General features: G+C 42.5%; 1 long non-coding RNA gene across 4 annotated transcripts in view; it reads left to right on the forward strand.

Annotated features, from left to right (window-relative positions):
* Positions 1-15,823, forward strand: part of LOC102995311 (uncharacterized) — a 91,118-nt gene extending 75,295 nt beyond the window's left edge. For all 4 annotated transcript variants that reach the window (XR_008619467.1, XR_008619466.1, XR_008619468.1 and 1 more), the window contains 9 exons: positions 5,148-5,452; positions 5,592-5,719; positions 6,331-6,408; positions 7,055-7,589; positions 7,929-8,595; positions 9,900-10,150; positions 10,551-10,622; positions 12,939-13,079; positions 13,612-15,823. This is a non-coding gene — a long non-coding RNA (uncharacterized lncRNA). The remainder of the gene's footprint in view (positions 1-5,147; positions 5,453-5,591; positions 5,720-6,330; positions 6,409-7,054; positions 7,590-7,928; positions 8,596-9,899; positions 10,151-10,550; positions 10,623-12,938; positions 13,080-13,611) is intronic.
* The last annotated feature ends 2,308 nt before the right edge of the window (positions 15,824-18,131 follow it).

The raw sequence follows: 18,131 nt of genomic DNA on the forward strand, positions 1-18,131 counted from the left end.
GCGCGAACCCGCGTCCCCTGCATCGGCAGGCGGACTCTCAACCACTGCGCCACCAGGGAAGCCCACCCTTCATGTCTGATTGTGTCTCCCATGAGAGTGGTGAGAACCATGTTTCTCAAATAAGAGGATGGAGATACTTGAGTTTATCTCATTTTTTTGGAGCCATATTTTTTTAAAAAAACTTGTTAAACACAGATGACAAATTTTTTTTTTTTTTTTTTGTGGTATGCGGGCCTCCCTCTGTTGTGGCCTCTCCCGTTGCGGAGCACAGGCTCCGGACGCGCAGGCTCAGCGGCCATGGCTCACGGGCCCAGCCGCTCCGCGGCATGTGGGATCCTCCCGGACCGGGGTGCGAACACCGGTTCCCCTGCATCGGCAGGCGGACGCGCAACCACTGCGCCACCAGGGAAGCCCGACAAATTTTTTTTAATTATGCATTGGATTTGGATTTTTTTTTCTGACACAACACCCTGAACAGCATATGTTTGTACGTATGTAAAACATTCTTCTTTTTTTTAAAGCATTTCTTAATTTTTAAAAAAATTTATTTATTTTATTTATTTTTGGCTGCATAGGGTCTTCATTGCTGTGCACGGGCTTTCTCTAGTTGCGGTGAGCGGGGGCTACTCTTTGTTGATGTGCGCGTGGCTCTCATCGCGGTGGCTTCTCTTGTTGCGGAGCACAGGCTCTAGGCGCATGGGCTCAGTAGTTGTGGCTCGCAGGCTGTAGAGCACAGGCTCAGTAGTTGTGGCGCACTGGCTGAGTTGCTCAGCAGCATGTGGGCTCTTCCGGGACCAGGGCTCGAACCCGTGTCCCCTGCATTGGCAGGCGGATTCTTACCCACTGAGCCACCAGGGAAGCCCTAAAACATCCGTCTTCTAATGTGTTTCTGTATTCAGCGCATGTTCTAAAGCGTTGATGCGCTGAGGTAAATAAGACAGAGTACTTAGCTTCTGAAGAGCTCCCAGGCTGGTGGGAGACCTGAGATGGGAGCAAGAAATTAAAGGATTGTGAACTGCTGTAGCTAAAAGAGGTATGTATAAAAGGATGTTTCAGATGAATTCAGAAGAAGGAATTGTGCCTGGCAAGGCAGAAAGGCTCACAGAGGAAGTAGAGGGGAGTAGCCGTTCTCCACGAAGGATTCGGGCAACGGGAGGAGGGCGTGCACTTTTTGAAGGTGAGAATTAAATGTTTGGCTAAAGGCTACACAGGAAACATAGGAGGAGATAGGGAAGGAACTTGAGGGCTCCCAACTGTCTGTTGAGCTTTATGTGTTGGAGTCTAGCATTTCTAAACCATTCTTGCCTCAGGGCTGACTTTTAGATTCATAAATTTGCAGCTACACTTGGGTGTGCTGTGGTGGACAGAACACGCTAGGTGGATCAGACCATAGCTGGTCTGCTTCTGGAAGGTGATGGACAAGCCTTTGAGGAGGCTCTAGAAATGCATTGACGTGGATTTCATACACTAACTGTGGAACCTTGGACAAATTCCCGAACCCCCTGTAAAGTGAAGATTCTCCTGCTCACCTCATAGGGTTTTTTTGTTTGTGTTTTTGTTTTGAATGAAGACTCAATGTATTAGGTGTTGTGTAAAGTGCTTAACAAACTGCCTGAACATAGGAAATGTCAATGAAATGTTACTCTCCCTGTTGAGATATTGAATTTGTAGTTCCCTTTAATTTTTCTTTGTGTATATTCGGCCTTCTCATTACACCTTCTTCCCAGGTACATACTCAGAGACGCCATCACCCTGGCTGATGATGAGAAGGGCATGACTTTGGACAAACAATATAAAATGTGTTTTAGGGAGTAGTTACTAAATCACCAGCAAGGAACAACACAGTTCTAGAAAGTTCTCTAATAGGCTCATCAAGTCTCTTTTACTGATAAATCCGTTCTGCTGTCCATTGTGTCTCTTCTTCCAAAATTAAAACCACCACAAAAATGACCAGTCTCAGTCCATCTGCAGCATCACATATGATCTCTCCATGGCTTGCTCATCATTCTTTCTTACACTTTAAGACATGATGAGGAGGATGATATTTGAGAAAGAACTTGAAGAATGCATGGAATGTCTTATGGCTGAGAATAGGCATTCCAGGTGGTCAGATTAAAATAAGTAATGGTATAGAAATATATGTAGGAACAAAAAGTAGTAAAATAGTTGTTTTGTTGGAACCCAAGTTGTATTTACAGGAAAAGTAGAGGAATAGACCTCAACATTGAAGCTGAGGCTACAAGGATCCTCCTTAGAGCTTCTGCCTTGAGAATGAAAATTCAGAAAATTTACGTACATGCTATAAAATAGCTGACATCTCTTAAATAACTTGGCTCCAAATTTGTTTAAAATAATTTACCTCACCTTTTATTCTGTTCTTTTTCTTTCTCTGTATTTATTTATTTCTTCCCTTGTGTCTTATCGAGGGCATTTGGGGTGAGGTCCCAATCCTGGCTTGCTGGGAGTTTATTTGCTTCCAGTGCCTGTTCTTGCTCCACATAAAGTCACAATCTGTTCCTGGGAGAACATATGCATTTGCACAATAACCAATTGTAATGTGAAAAAGGAAGGATTATAACATCAGTTGGGCTGTGAGTGGCTGGCATGGAAGAAGTCCAGCAAGGCGCAGATCCTGTTTCTGTACATATGTCCTTAATAATAATGAAGAAGTAGGGGGTAAATTATGCCAGAAGGGAGCGGAGTCATTTCTGAATAGCTGGTTTTCTGAGGGAGTACATATGATGTCAGCAATTAATTAAGGCCTCAATTCTGTTTTCCTATAAAAATCCTATTTTAGTTGCGGTATCTTTGATGCATCTGCTGGCATAAGCAGGATACAGGCCATAAATAAAAATTCAAAAATATCTCTTTCTTGTAGAACTTGGAAACAGACATTCTGAAATTGAAGGAAACCTACATAGTATCCAGAAGGATCCCGAGATCCTTTCTAAGATGAAGGGCAGTGAAGTCCATGCTAAATCCAGGCCCTGAGGGATTTGATTGGGAGGGAAGACAGCTCTGACCGAAAGCAGGTCCAGGATTTATAACTGGACAATTTCAAATCCATGTTGGATGATACTTCAGTGGCAAAGGCATTTCTGGAAGAAATGATAAGCAGTGCCCAAAGCGAAGAATTTACCCAATAATGACAGTAAAAACGTTAAAGTTTCAAGATACTGGTAACAGAGGATGGAAGGTTGACAGGCCCAGGCATCACAAAGTCCTTTTCTGGCAGCTTTACCTAAAATGAGGACCAATGGGTTGTAATTAGAAATCAGGTGTCCTCTTTAAAAAATAAGCAAAGATACATCCAGAACGATAGATTATTTGAGCTGAGAGGGACTTGATTGCACACTGAAGCCAACCTCCTATTTTGTGAGGCAATTGATGTCCAGTGATCGCTCAGCTAATTTCTATCATAACCAGGGGCAGAATTATGGTCTTGTAAGAACTTTGTCCATGTCATTTTAACGCCCAGCACTCTCTTTATACATGATCCCAAGAGCGTCCTAAATTTTGCTGGGTGAGTCCCAAGGTAGGCGTCAGGAGGAATGGGTATGTTACATGACCACTGTGGAAAATCTGACATGTCAGTGTAAACTACTGGGAAGAGCGGGTAGCCAAAAATCACAAAGAGAGTCCAAACGGCGCTGTGGCCAATTCAATCCAGTTTTTCTGGTCAGCTTCATGATTTGGGGGAAACAAAATAGGGATTTTTGTTTGGAAATGTAGAATGGAGTTGAGAATTTCCTCAAAAGCAGAGGAGGGAGATCCTTCTAAGTCAAGGCAGTAGGAATGAAGGGGAGGGGACCCAGATACCCAGGAAGGGAGTCCAGGAAAAAAGATGGGGAAGCAGGTCCCAGGCCAGCCAGCTGCTCTGGAACACAGGTGGTGGTTGCGGTGATGGTGGTAGTGGTGAAAGAGCATTTGAGAAACTCTGGATACTTATGAATCTCAGGAAGAAGGGGGACAGACAGAGTCATCTGGGGGTGGGGTGGGGTGTGGAAGCAGGAAGCTTCCTCTGTTGCTGACAAAGCATCCCAAACTCCAGCCATCAGTCATGTCACTGATGGGATATGAACTGGGATATGAACTTGCTTATGGGATACGAACTTGCTTATGGGATACAAACCCAATGATGTCTTACTGATTCCAGGGGAGGAAGCAAAAATCAAGTTGTTAGAGGTCAGAATTCTTTTTATTATAAAGTAACTCCTCAAAGGTCCATAAATGAATTCTATTCAGTGAGGGAGACACATCAAGGAAGTATAGAGCTGGAAGACTTCCTTTTTTTTCACTATTAATATTGATGCATACATACATTTTAAAAAATGTGTCTTCTAGTTCCAAGGCCGAACATAAGGATCAAAAAGTGGGCGGTGGCCCAATTCCTGGGAATCCCCACCCCTTATGCAAAATAGCTAGAATACTCCTCCCACTCATTAGCCCACAAAATTACCCACCCCTATAAAAACTGACAAACCCATACCCTGGCCCTGCTCTCACCTTCTGAGATGGCCCACACCCTGTCTATGGAGTGTGTTTCTCTTGAAATAAATCCACTTCTTACCTAAAAAAAAAAAAAAAAAAAAAAGTGTCTTCTGATATACTTGCTTCACCATAATAACAAACAATCTTAATATATAATAATAATAATAATCTGCAGTCATCCATGTATCAAAATTATTTTCAGAGAATATGCTGGTGGAGAGGCTCTCCACAAAAAATATTAATAATGAAGAGCCTGAGTTCTAGAACTGTGGTTTTTATGAAGATCCTGTTTACTTAAGTTCTAACCTCTGCATAGTTACAGAAAGACTGAGAATTCTCAGCAGTTAGTGTTCCTGGCAATGATCTGGGAAAGTACAAATGCAGCATGGGTCAGCACTGAAGATAGACAAGAAGGAGGTAGTGACCAGTAGGCGGCATCCATGAAGGATATAAAGAGAAATATGACCTGGACTCAAAGAGTTGCCACCACCTTATGCTAAGGGCTCATAGTGAAGGCTAATTTTAAGATAAAAACATACCTATACTGTATTGTTTCTCTGAAGGATTTGTTAGTATTATTAAACACACATATATAAACAGTTAATTGACTAATAAATAATATTTATTTCTTAAATAGTTTCTTTTTACCTCCTCAGTGAACACTTTTGGTTGTTGACATCAAACTCTGAGTTATAAGAACGCCTGTCAAAGGCCTGTTGGAAAGTTCCTTGAAACCAGGTGGATCGGACTGGTCCTTTAGTCCAGCTGTAGATGCCCATTGTGGGCAGACTGAGGAAGCGACCCTCTTACCAGGATGTGCTTGAACAAGGCCCAGGACATTAAAAAAAAAAAAAAAAAATCTTGCAATTACACTTTTCTACCACTAGATGATATGCACGTATAAGCAAGATGAAAACCCTCCTACCTTTCCTTTCTGCATCAGTGGCCACAGTGATGATAGGTAAGTTAAGGTATCCAGAATTCAATTCCAGATGTTACTAAGAAAGAGAAACACAATATGAACATGAAGAACTGCCAGCATTGATTAGGTAATAAGTGTGATCATACCAAATTAATCAAACACTTATCCTTTCATCTAGGGGCCATCAAAGTTTACCACGTGCCTATGGGCCAAATCCAGTTTACCACCTCTCTTTATAAATAAAGTTTTATTAGAACACAGCCATGCTCATTTGTCTGGGACTGATTTTGCTCCACAATGACAGAGGTGAGTATTGAGATAGAGACTGCCTGACTTGTAAAACTTAAAAGTATTTCTATAGGGTCCTTTACAGAAAAGTTTTCCAATGCCTGGTCTAAGCACATATAGGTCATACTAACTCGTTTAATCTTTACAAATCTATGGTTGTGGGTATGTGTTATTACAATTTTTTTAAATTTAAAATGGTTATTGGAGTATAGTTGATTTACAGTGTTGTGTTAGTTTCAGGTGTATAGCGAAGTGAATCAGTTATACATATACATATATCCACTCTTTTTTAGATTCTTTTCCCATATAGGTCATTACAGAGTATTGAATAGAGTTCCCTGTGCTGTACAGTAGGTCCTTATTAGTTCTCTATTTTATATATAGTAGTGTGTATATGTCAATCCCAGTCTCCGAATTTGTCCCTCCCCACCTTACCTCCTGGTAACCATAAATGTGTTGTCTACATCTGTAACTCTGCTTCTGTTTTGTAGATAAGTTCAATTGTACCCTTTTTAGATTCCACATATAAGTGATATTGTATGATATTTGTCTTTCTCTGTCTGACTTACTTCACTCAGTATGACAATCTCTAGGTCCGTCCATGTTGCTGCAAACTATTTGTTTTACAGATAAAGAAAGTGATTAAGGACACAGTGAATCCCGGCACATACGTTAAATGACTGTAGCAGACATACATGACAAAGGCTGTAAGTATTGATGTACATCATGCTTGATACTCTTGGGTTTGTGTAAACAAGATGAATAACAGTTGGCTTCAAAGTTGTGGGGAACCTAGACGGAAGAAATTAAAATTATTGCAAGGTCAGGCCAGCCTTCTGTGTGATCCACAGGTAGAAATGTAGCTGGAATTGAGTAGCTGCCCGTGAGCACTTTTTCCCGACATGACACTTATTCTGAACATGTTGTGAGAAACTCTTTTGACACAATAATTCATAAGGCTGAAGATGACTCATCAAACGAAAACAGTGCTTAACTTGTGATTGAAACATCCGTGGTCAAGTGGAGAGACAGCGAAAGAAGGCAGTCAGAGGAAGTCTTCTTCTTAATGTCCTAGTTTTCCCCCAATCAAAGGGGGTCTTTGCTCCTTCAGTGCTGGGTATACTTGGGCCCTCAGGATACCTGTTGGGGATGGTGGAAGCTGGGAGTGGGGCTAGGGAGCAGGGTGGTATTCAGCTTTATAATTTCCTAGATTCCTAGTCATCCTCAGGAATGTCTTTCCCAATAGTTTATAATATGCAGTGAAGTAGTGGTATAACCCCTGATGGTTCGTTCCACGTTTGTGATTACTGATCTTTCTTTCTTTTTTTTTTTTTTTTTTTTTCCCTCCTGAAGAGTTTAGGTAACTAACTGCCTCAGAGTCATACCTCATGAGGCGGAGAGGGGAGAATCAGGAACTGGGTGAACCAACTTAATCCTTTGTCCTGCATGAAGAGATGGGACCATATTGCCTAGATTCCAAGGGTTTTCCACATGGACATGCCCCAAGCTCCTTCTCTCCCCTTCCTTTGCTCCAAGAAGACCTCTTCTATTTTTTTTTTTTTTAATGTGGTATGCGGGCCTCCCTCTGTTGCGGCCTCTCCCGTTGCGGAGCACAGGCTCCGGACGCGCAGGCTCATTGGCCATGGCTCACGGGCCCAGCCGCTCCGCGGCACGTGGGATCTTCCCAGACCGGGGCGCGAACCCGGTTCCCCTGCATCGGCAGGCGGACGCGCAACCACTGCGCCACCAGGGAAGCCCGGACCTCTTCTATTATTCGTCCACATTTTGATGTCCTCTTTTCTTAGGATAGATACCCCATCATCCCTACAGAAAAGGAAGATGCACTGGACTGTTCCTTCCACTCAATCTTTGTTGACTCTAAGAAAGGGTAGGTGCTAATGTCCGGTGTCTCCTTGGGGTGAGCTGGGGGTGTGAGTGGTGGAGGGTCAGGGAGGGGAGCAGGAAGGAGAAACTCTGAAGCCTGGCAGAGGATGTGGGGAAAGAGCAAAGGCTTCTGTATCTCAGGGAGCTACTGTTTTCTCCTAAAGAGTCTGAAATAAACAAAGCTTCCTGTAATAATAATTAATTTTCTTCTAAAGAGCATCCTATCTGAGTTCCACGAGAAATTTATATTCCTCCTAATAACATAGCTTGGAACCCCTCCCCCTGCCTGTTTTTGTAAAATGATAATCCCAACCTCATTACACCCATGGAGCATTTGCCCCAGTTTTCATTACAGAATGAATGTTCCAAGTCCAGCTCTCTTTTCTTTAATATACAGGTACGTAGGTTCAAATGTATGTATGTATTTACATATTTACAGTTGAGTTTTGGTCTGGACAGGGTATGTGGGAGAGTGTTAAGCTGAAAATTGATAAAGATAATCTGGGCTTTTGGAATGTAGGAAAAGGGAAAAGGCTGAGTGATCAGACACGGTCTTGTGACAGGTAAGTGAGTTAGGTTCTGAGGGAATTTGGATATGTAAAGGAAGGGGCATTTTAGATTATGTGGTGGAGAGGCAGGGGTATGGGCTTGAATGTGGGCACTGTGGGATAAGATAATTCTGGTAAGGCCTGAATTTAGGAGCTCAGAACTATCAGGTTAAAGTTTGAACTGGATCTCACAGTCCTGGAAAGAACTTTTTTTTTTTGCGTTACGCGGGCCTCTCACTGTTGTGTCCCCTCCCGCTGCAGAGCATGGGCTCCGGACGCGCAGGCCCAGCGGCCACGGCTCACGGGCCCAGCCGCTCCGCGGCATGCGGGATCCTCCCAGACCGGGGCACGAACCCGCGTCCCCTGCATCGGCAGGCGGATTCTCAACCACTGCGCCACCAGGGAAGCCCAGAACCAGGACTTTTGACTAGAGAATTATCACTGACTATGAACATTTCAAGGGTAAAACCATCATGTTTACCTTTTCTTGTCAGTTTTTAGCTAAGTGACCACTGACGTGTGGTCAGGTTTCAACCAATTTCAAGCGAATAAATGCACAGCAGTGATATTTTAGGAAAAGTAATCTGGGGACTAGGTATGGGATGGATTGGAGAGGAAAGACAGAAAATAGAGAAAGAACAGGAGTGAGTGCAAAGACATACACGTATTACTTTCCCTCACGAAACAGTCCATGTAAAATGATCAAATTTTAAATCTCATTGCTAGTACCACAACTGTGGTTGGAAATGGCTGAACATGAATCAATCATCACAACAGTAATTGTAAGCAGAAATAGGAAATGTTTCATAAAAAGTCTATCTGTTTCACTTTTGACTACGTGGCCATGTCTTACTGTGCCCAGTTTAGGATATTTCACAAATGCATCATGATGAAAAAAATTAATCGGGAAAGTAGATTTTGTGTTGCCTCAATCACAGTCATTTTCTAATTAGTGTGAGGAGTAGCTTATTTAATAAATATTATTTCTTTTTATTCTTACCATCTTCAGATCTATATCTGAGACAGAAACTTTTTTTTTTTTTTTGTGGTACGCAGGCCTCTCACTGCTGTGGCCTCTCCCGTTGCGGAGCACAGGCTCCGGACGCGCAGGCTCAGCGGCCATGGCTCACGGGCCCAGCTGCTCCGCGGCATGCGGGATCCTCCCAGACCGGGGCATGAACCTGTATCCCCTGCATCGGCACCATGGCCCACGGGCCCAGCTGCTCCGCGGCATGCGGGATCTTCCTGGACGGGGACACGAACCCGTGTCCCCTGCATCGGCAGGCAGACTCTCAATCACTGTGCCACCAGGGAAGCCCTTAATTTACTTTTTTATTCAATGAAAGCCAGATAAGAAGAAAGGGTTAAATCTGAGTTATCAAAATAGGTTTTCTTCAATTCTTGACTCCTTATTCTGCCCCTGGTACTAGGTTGATGTGTTTAACTAGAAGGACTCACTTTCAAAATCTCTGTGTTATTGGGTGGAGAAATAAGGGCCCAAGTCCATCCCTGGTTACGTCAAGTGGTGTCAAATTTGGCTTGCAATTCTCACTTCCTGTTGACTCCAAGAGAAAGGCTGCAGTTGGCATCTAAAAGTGAAAAACATGAAGCTCTGAGACCAGTCTGAATTACTAATCACTACATGTCCTGTTCAGTCTAACCACTTTCCAAGCGATTAAATGAACCGGCCAGGTCAGTGACTCAGCTTCCGAGGGGGTGGCCAGCAGTCCGAGCTGAGCTGCACATCCCTGGTTTCACTTCCCAAGGTCTGATCCAGAGCTGCCTCGGAAGGGTGATTTCCCCTTGGAGCTTGTCTCTCTGGGGACAGAAGGACGGACACAGATGATGAAGTGTATAGTCTGCTGGAGAAAGGCCATCTCACCATGAGTCTTTGGCGGGAAAGAGTTGTAAGAATGTCGTCTTTCATCAGCTGGTGTCACTCTTTGGAACCAGTCACAAGTAGCTGGGTGTGGTAGGGTGAAGTTGTCTGAAGTCTGAACGAAGAAAAATATATTGAGTAGGAAGCATGAACTTTTTTTCTTTTTTGGCTTAACTGTCAGTAGATACAGTATTCCCTTGTTTGTTTCAGTAACTACCAAAGGTTCTTGAAGACGTCACCATTTTAGAGTAGTGTATTCATTCGCCTGGTTTTCTAAGTGATTAGCTGAACTTTGCTGCTTTTATGAAGCTTAATGTCCAGTTACCATAAAAAAGCAGCACATGGTCAGTGGTGGAAATAGGGGTGGGATTGTAAGGGCCACATGGGAGTGCAGTTCCAGGAACTCCCGGCCTCCTATGCAAATTAGATTAAGCTGCTCTGCGGCCTGGGCTCCCAGAGCAAAGAATTCCCATTCCCACCTCTTTTTTTTAGCATTGTCTCCTGTGGGAATTAAGAAATCACTTTCAATTTATTTCAGCTACTGCCGGTTTTAAAAAAGGACATCACAGGCCTCAGTTTGTCCACCTTGCTTAAGAAAACTCCTTACCAGGTAACCTCTTAAATATTTAAAAAGAAAGAAAAAGATTTTGAGATCCTTAGGAGAAAATACTGGAAGTAAATCAAAGTTCTATTTTCTCAGAAAGAAAGTTGAGTCTTTTGACTGGCTGGTGCCACCATCTTCTTCAGGCGATTTTCATACTTGGCAAAAAACTTTTAGTCGTTTCTCATATTACCTTTGTTTTGATTAGTTAAAGCATGATAACTTGACAACACTCAAATGTGAGAGCTTGAGAGAGGGAGGGCGGCAAGGAGGAAGGAAGCCCTCCAGCCAGCAAAGCTTTCTTTAAAACTTTTTTTAAAAACATGAATATTTCTCAAATACAGGGACTGAAGGTGAACTTGAAGAATACATGCAAAACCACAACCTAGATTCTCTGAAAGTGACCATTTCAGAGCTCTCTGGAAGGAATGTGTGAGCATGTGCACACCAGAGAGAAAACATGCAAATCAGTTCTTTCCCAGGACACCCCCGTGCTGCTGCTTTATTTGCACAGATGTGCTGTGAGCCTTGCAGATAGCATCTGTTTGTTCTATTTATGGGGGGAAAAATAGCATGTATTTGTGAGCTCGGCAGGAGCACAGCTTTCTTTTTGGATCTTCGATTCCATTAGAATTTTTGAAATTTCACATTTTGAAACAAAAGAATTTGAGTCGTTGGCGATTCTAGGTGCTGTGTAATTCCCTCTCCCGTTTATTTCTTACCTGCTTCTCCTGCCTCCCAATGTCATAGACTTAAAATCAGGGCAGGGGAGATGAAGAGACTTGCACAAGCACATAGAACATTTATTCTTAGTTTCATTCATCATTATTGATTTGTTTAGTTATTAACCAGATATTTATTGAGGATCTGTTATATCCCAGGCACTGTGGAACATTCTAGGACCCAGTGGTGAGCAAAAATGTCATTGTTCTTGTCCTCATGTATTTTATAGTTTACTGGGGGAAATGTACAGAAATAAGCATAATCACACACAAATATACATCTTCTTCTGTGACAAGTGCTAATTATTGCCCTAAGAGCCTAAAATAGGCACATTTGAGATGGTCCAAGAGGTAACAGAAGGTTTCCTTGAAGAAATGATGATGCTTCTTAAGCGACCCTTAAGAAGGATGAGTAGGACCTAAGGAGACATATAAAGGAAGGGTTTTCCTGGCAGAGGGAAGGTTGAGAAAAGACCCTGCAATGGATGGAAACATGAGAGTTTGAGAACCAGAAAGAGGGTCCACGTGGCTGAAGTGAAGAGGGAGGGAGAGCAGGAAGGAGATGGGCTGAGCTCTGAGTCAGAGCCAGACATCACAGCACACTGTGGCCTATTTTGAGCTTTGTTTTAGGAGTATTGGGAAGCCCAAGTAGTGAACAATGGGAGGAGGGTAAGACTGGATGAGGAAGACCCCTGGGGGGCTACTGCAGTAGTCCAGGCAACAGGTAACAGAAGCTTGGTCTAAAGTAGTGAGCGGTGGAAGAGAGGGGAAAGGAGTAGATGCATTCGAGAGGTATTTAGAGTGGAAAAGTGATAAGATATGGGGAGGGAGGGAGTACGCGGGGGCAAGGATGACCCTAGGCTTCTGAGTGGGACAAATGGATGGATGGTGGTATCATTCATCAAGAAAAGGAAGGCTAGAAGGTGAGAGTAAAGGCAACAGGATAAGTTTATTTTAGGAAGTACTGAAGTTAGATGGTAAGATATAGGTTGACTATAGGGGTCTGGCCCTCCAAGACAAGGTCTGGGCTGGAGATAAAATATTTGTGAATGAGTTGTTTATAGTTTTGACACTGATGTGAGTTATTCCTCTTGAGCATCTTTCCAGAACAACATGTCTGTAAGTAGGGATAACTCAAATGGTTTTGGACACCAGGCTAAGTGAATTGTTGAACAACTTATTTTCTATGGCAGGGATTTGAAGGACTGATGGGAGGTAGGTCTAGTGTGGATGAATTAGGAGATGTATGGTTTCAAGTATATCAAAAGCTACCCCTGAGCCCAAATACCCATCTCTTTCCCCTTGACCTGCCAGAGGGCCTAATATTGCTAGCGATTATGTTACTCTTTAAGTGATTCTCATTTTATTTGGCTTAGAGTCATAAAACTTTAGTAAAAGTTGTCTACACCAAACTTCTCAGTCAAAATGAGTCTGCTTTACAAAATCTCTAGACATAGGGCCCCGGCTTGAACATGAAGGTCTGTGATGGGGAATACAGTATTTGGCAAGACGGTGCAGAGTTTTAGTTCTGTTCCAGAAATTCTTCCCTGCATTGATCGTCTCATCTAGCATGACACAGAACAGTCCTCCTTCTTTTCCACAGAGCAGACAATCAACTGGTGTCAGCCCATCAGTTATCACTATTCTCGGCTCAGCCGCCAAGAGATGAATGAGTTAGATTCAACTGTCATTGAAGCCCTTCGATAGACATCACCTCACTTAGAGGTCACAACAACCCTTTGAGGTATGTATTAGTAAGGACCAGTGACTGATCAGCTGATCGCACTGAGGTGGTGCTTTACCCACCTGACCCTTGTGGACTGAAGGATGCCTGCCCGGTACTTGACCTTGTAACCTTGTATCTCTTTAAGAACTGGAGAGAACACCCTTCACATTTTTTTTTTTTTCAGATTTCACTCTCTATTAGTTAAAAACAATGAGCATGTATCCCAAATATATTTATATGTGCATCTTTGGATTCAGTACAAATATGAATATAACTATTTTTTTAAATTAATTTTTATTGGAGTATAGTTGCTTTGCAATGTTGCATTAGTTTCTACTGCACAGCAAAATGAATCAGCCATACATATACATATATCCCCTCCCTTTTGGATTTCCTTCCTATTTAGGACACCACAGTGCATTAAGTAGAGTTCCCTGTGCTATACAGTAGGTTCCCCTCAGTTGTCTATTTTATACATAGTATCAAATATAAGTTTAAAAGAACATAAAAATATAAATGGAAGTCGTAATATTTTCTTTTTTCACCCCAGTGAATCATCTTCATGGGTCATCTCTGTCTGCTCCCCCTGGAGGGGCCACTGAAATGGAGTCGGGGGACAGGACAGGAGAAGATCCAGTGTGACAGGCCATGGCTAGTTGGAGTACAACACCTGGGGAATGTCTGGAAACATTTCAGATGTGCTGACAGCGAGCTTTCCTCTCTGTGCTGCCCAGCTTCAGCTCGGTTTCTGCTAAGATCTCTGGAGGTTCACAGGGAGTGAAGGCCTCATTGCCCTGGTCTGTGTTGTTTGTCCTTGGCTTTAATTGCCACTTGTGTCCTGAGCTATATGGTAATAGCACTAACAGCTAACATTTGTTGACTGCTTACTATGTGCCACTGTGCGAAGAGATTTACGCACATTACCTCATTGATCTTGTTACAACCCTGTGAAGTTTTGCTATCCTCGTTTCACAAATGGGAAAACTGAGGTGTGGAAAGCTGTGACTTACCCATTGGGGTATGTCTAATCAGTGGCCCAGCTGGGATTTGAATCCAAGTCTGTTCTCCACCAAATCACTCATTCTTTGTCTGCCGTTCTGTACTGCCAGTAGGATTAGGGTTGAGATTCCTGATAGTGATCTGGAAGGATTTCCAGCACTAAAAGTGACTCAAATGGGAAGACTCATCAGTTGCACAGACCAAAAGGTTGGGCTCCCGTCAGGTGGGGATAAATGAGAGGAAGCCGTCAGCTTTACGGAAGTGCAAATGTGCCAGTGCACTTACAAATGAACGTCTCCAGTCAAATCTGAGTCCTTTGTTTCGAGATAATCTGGCTCTCATTGTAACCCCCAGCTTCAGGTAGCAAATATATGCTGAATACTTTTCTGGATGAGACCACTGGAGGCTGTAGTTGTTGTTTAAGGCACCTGAGTTCCATTACAGACTATACATGGTTTAATCTTACATTTAAGTGTTTGAATGTGTGTGAGAGAGATGTCAAGGGGTCCAGGAGTTTTCTTCATTATCTGCCAGAAGGCTTCAGCCTAGTGGAGTCAGATAGACATGGGTTCGAATCCCCACTCTGGTATATATAAGCCACGAGAACTTTGGCAAATTATCGTTCTTCCAGTCTTAATTTCTTCGTCTTTAAAGAGGAGATAATAGTACCTGCTTCAAGGTGGTGCTGTGAGGATTAAACCCTATACACACGCAGTGCTTGGAGCACAGTAAGTGCTCGAAAATTGGTAACAGGTATTGTTCTCGGTGACCCTGCTTTGTCTAAGAAGAGGCACTGATGGATTGTTGGTGGCATTAAGTCCATGTCCTCTGCTGTGTTGGTGATGTCCTATTTGAAAATGAAAAGGAATTTTTTTCTGAATCTCCTCAGCATCTTGCTGCCACAGAAAAAGAAATCTGTTTCCACAAAGAGAAGCAAGAACTGGAGACACTGGAAGTTTATGGACTGGAGAAGGCGGCTCCGAGAAGAAGAGCATTCTGGCGATCAGCGACGCTCTCCTGAGCCGCCCAGATGTGGGCCAGATGCTGCAAATCTGTAGAGACACGTCAGGCTCAGTGACTTGTGCCATGACTTTCATCCACGTGGGCATGGAGGATATTGACTGATCTCACTCCGATTATTAAGAGTGACTTCAGGGCTCTGGAAACATGGGTGTAGGAGGCTGGGACTCGAGGGGTAGTCTTGACAATCCTCCCAGTTGATCAGAAGGGTTTCTGGAGCTGACAGCCCTGCTCTGGGGATACATGTCTACTTCACATGCCTCGCCCCACACCACCCATAGAAGAGGGCTCAGCAGGAAACACTGAGGATACTTCAATGGGAAGTGATTTGCAATTTCTGCCTTTGCAGACATCATCTCTAGCGACTTTTATTTGGTGTTATTAAAGATGCTTTTGATGTGATCTTAACTGTAGTGATTCTTCCTATAATCGCTTTCTCTTTAATTAGCCTGTATGGCCCCTTTTCTAGCTGGAATTTCACTATACTGCTCAGCCTTCCATTCCATGCTTTTTAAAAAATAGGAATACTATTTGTGTAATTGAACTATAGTTGATTTACGATATTATGTTAGTTTCAGGTATATAGCATAGTGATTCAGTGTTTGGCAGGTTATACTCCATTATAAGTTATTACAAAATAATGGCTATAATTCTCTGCGCTATATAGTATAACCTTGTTGCTTATCTATTTTATATATAGTAGTTTGTATCTGTTTATACCATACCCCTAATTTGCCCCTCCCCCTTCCTTCTCCCCTTTGGTAAACACAAGTTTTTATTTTATATCTGTAATTCTGTTTCTCTTTTGCATATATATTCATTTGTATTACTCTTTAGATTCCACATATAAGTGATAATATACAGTATTTGTCTTTGTCTGACATTTCACTAAGCATAATATTTTCTAGGTCCATCCACGTTGCTGCAAATGGCATTATTTCATTCTTTCTTATGGCTGAGTAATATTCCATTGTATATATATATATATATATATATATACACTACATTTTTGTTTTGATAAGCATATTTTGTTCTTCTAAATGGATAAGGATGGTGAAAATTTCTCTTTTTATGTTTGGCATTAGTAGAGGCACATTAGTATACCTCTTTTTAACTAAGGGCTAAATGCAAGAGCTGAAACCTGGACACAGAAAACAAAGAGTTGATCGTTAACTGCTTCCCTGCCTTCAGTTTTGCCCTCTCCGTTCCCTGGCCAGTTCTCTCTACTGCAACCATAGTGACATTTCTACTTTCGTCCCTACTATGTTCATTATTTATTGCTGCTGTAACAAATTACCACAGACTCAGTGGTTTAAGAGAACACACATTTATTCTCTCACAGGTTTGTAGGTCAGAAGTCTGACATGAGTCTCAATGGGCTAAAATCACAGTGTTTGCTGGGCTATGTTCCTTTCTGGAAGCTCTAGGGGAGAATCCTTTTCTTTGTCCTTTCCAGCTTCTAGTGCATATTCTTTGGCTGATAACCCCTTCTTGCATCTTCAAAGCCAGCAGTGGTGCATCTCTCTGGCCATGCTTTCATGTTCCCGTCTCCCTCTGCTCAGAGCTGGGAAAGGATCTCTGTTTTTAAGAATCTATATGATGAGATTGACCCATACAGTTAAGCCAGGATAATCTTCCACCTCAAGGTCTTTAACTTAATAACATCTGGAAAGATAACTTTGCCATGTAAGGTGACATATTCACAGGTTCCTGGGATTAGGATGTGATACATTTGAGTGTTATTCTACCTACGACGCCTACCAGTCTGCTCCAAGCCCATCATCTCTCTCCTGGACAACTGCAACTGCTTCTTAAATGGTTTTGCTTTGTACAAACTGTTTTGCACCTTCACCTTTTGTTATTTCTCTTCCCATTCACTCTGATATTAAACCATATTGGCCTCCTTGCTGTTCCTTGAACACACCAAGCACAATTCTGCCCCAGGGCATTTGCACTTGCTTTTCTCTCTGTCACAAAGACATTTTCATGACTGCCTCCCTCAGGATTCTGTTCAAATGTCATCTCTTTGAGGCGGGGGTCTTTTCCTGGACAACTTATATAAGTGAGCATCCTTTCCCCCCACTTTCATCAGACTATTCTTTGTCTCATGTTCTAACCTATTGACTCATGACAGATGATATATTTATTTTTTTTCTCTTTTCCTTCAAGTCTTTATTTCACTTTCATTTTGAAAAATAGTTTCACTGATTATGGAGTTCTAGGTTGACAGTTTTTTTCCAATATTTTATAGATATAACTACACTGTTTTCTGGATTGTATTATTTCCCATGAGAAGTCTGTTATTTTTAATTTTCTTCCTCCCAATATAATTTTATGCTTCTGTGATTTTCTCTTTGGTATTAATTTTCAGAGATTTAATTTTTTTTTTTTTCTTTTTTGGTATGCGGGCCTCCCTCTGTTGTGGCCCCTGCCGTTGCAGAGCACAGGCCCCGGACGCGCAGGCTCAGCGGCCATGGCTCACGGGCCCAGCCGCTCCGCGGCACGTGGGATCCTCCCAGACCGGGGCGCGAACCCGGTTCCCCTGCATCGGCAGGCGGACGCGCAACCACTGCGCCACCAGGGAAGCCCCAGAGATTTAATTTTTATTTGGCTTGATGTGGCTTTCTTTATGTTTCTTTTGCTTGAAGTCACTCAGTTGCTTGGATCTGTGGGTTTATAGTTTTCATCAAAGTCTGCCATTATTTCTTCAAATATTTTTACTGCCTCCCCCTTCTGAGATTCCAATTATACATATGTTAGTTCACTTAATATTATATCACAGTTCCCTGTTCATTCCTTTCCCCCATGGTATCTTTTCTCTTTTACTTCATGTTGTATAGTTTTATGGCTCTATTTTATATCCTCTACTTCTGCCATATCTAATCTGCTGTTAATCCCACCTGGGGTATTTTTCAACTCAGATATTGCTGTTTTTATTTCTATAAGTTTCATTTGTATCTTTTCATACTTTCCACACCATCCTGATCATACTTAAATTTTCTCTACTTTTTTAAACATAAGAAGTCCAATTATAATAGCTGATTAGCCTCC

The sequence above is a fragment of the Physeter macrocephalus genome, chromosome 15 (genome assembly GCF_002837175.3).
Source record: "Physeter macrocephalus isolate SW-GA chromosome 15, ASM283717v5, whole genome shotgun sequence".
Lineage (NCBI taxonomy): Eukaryota > Metazoa > Chordata > Mammalia > Artiodactyla > Physeteridae > Physeter > Physeter macrocephalus.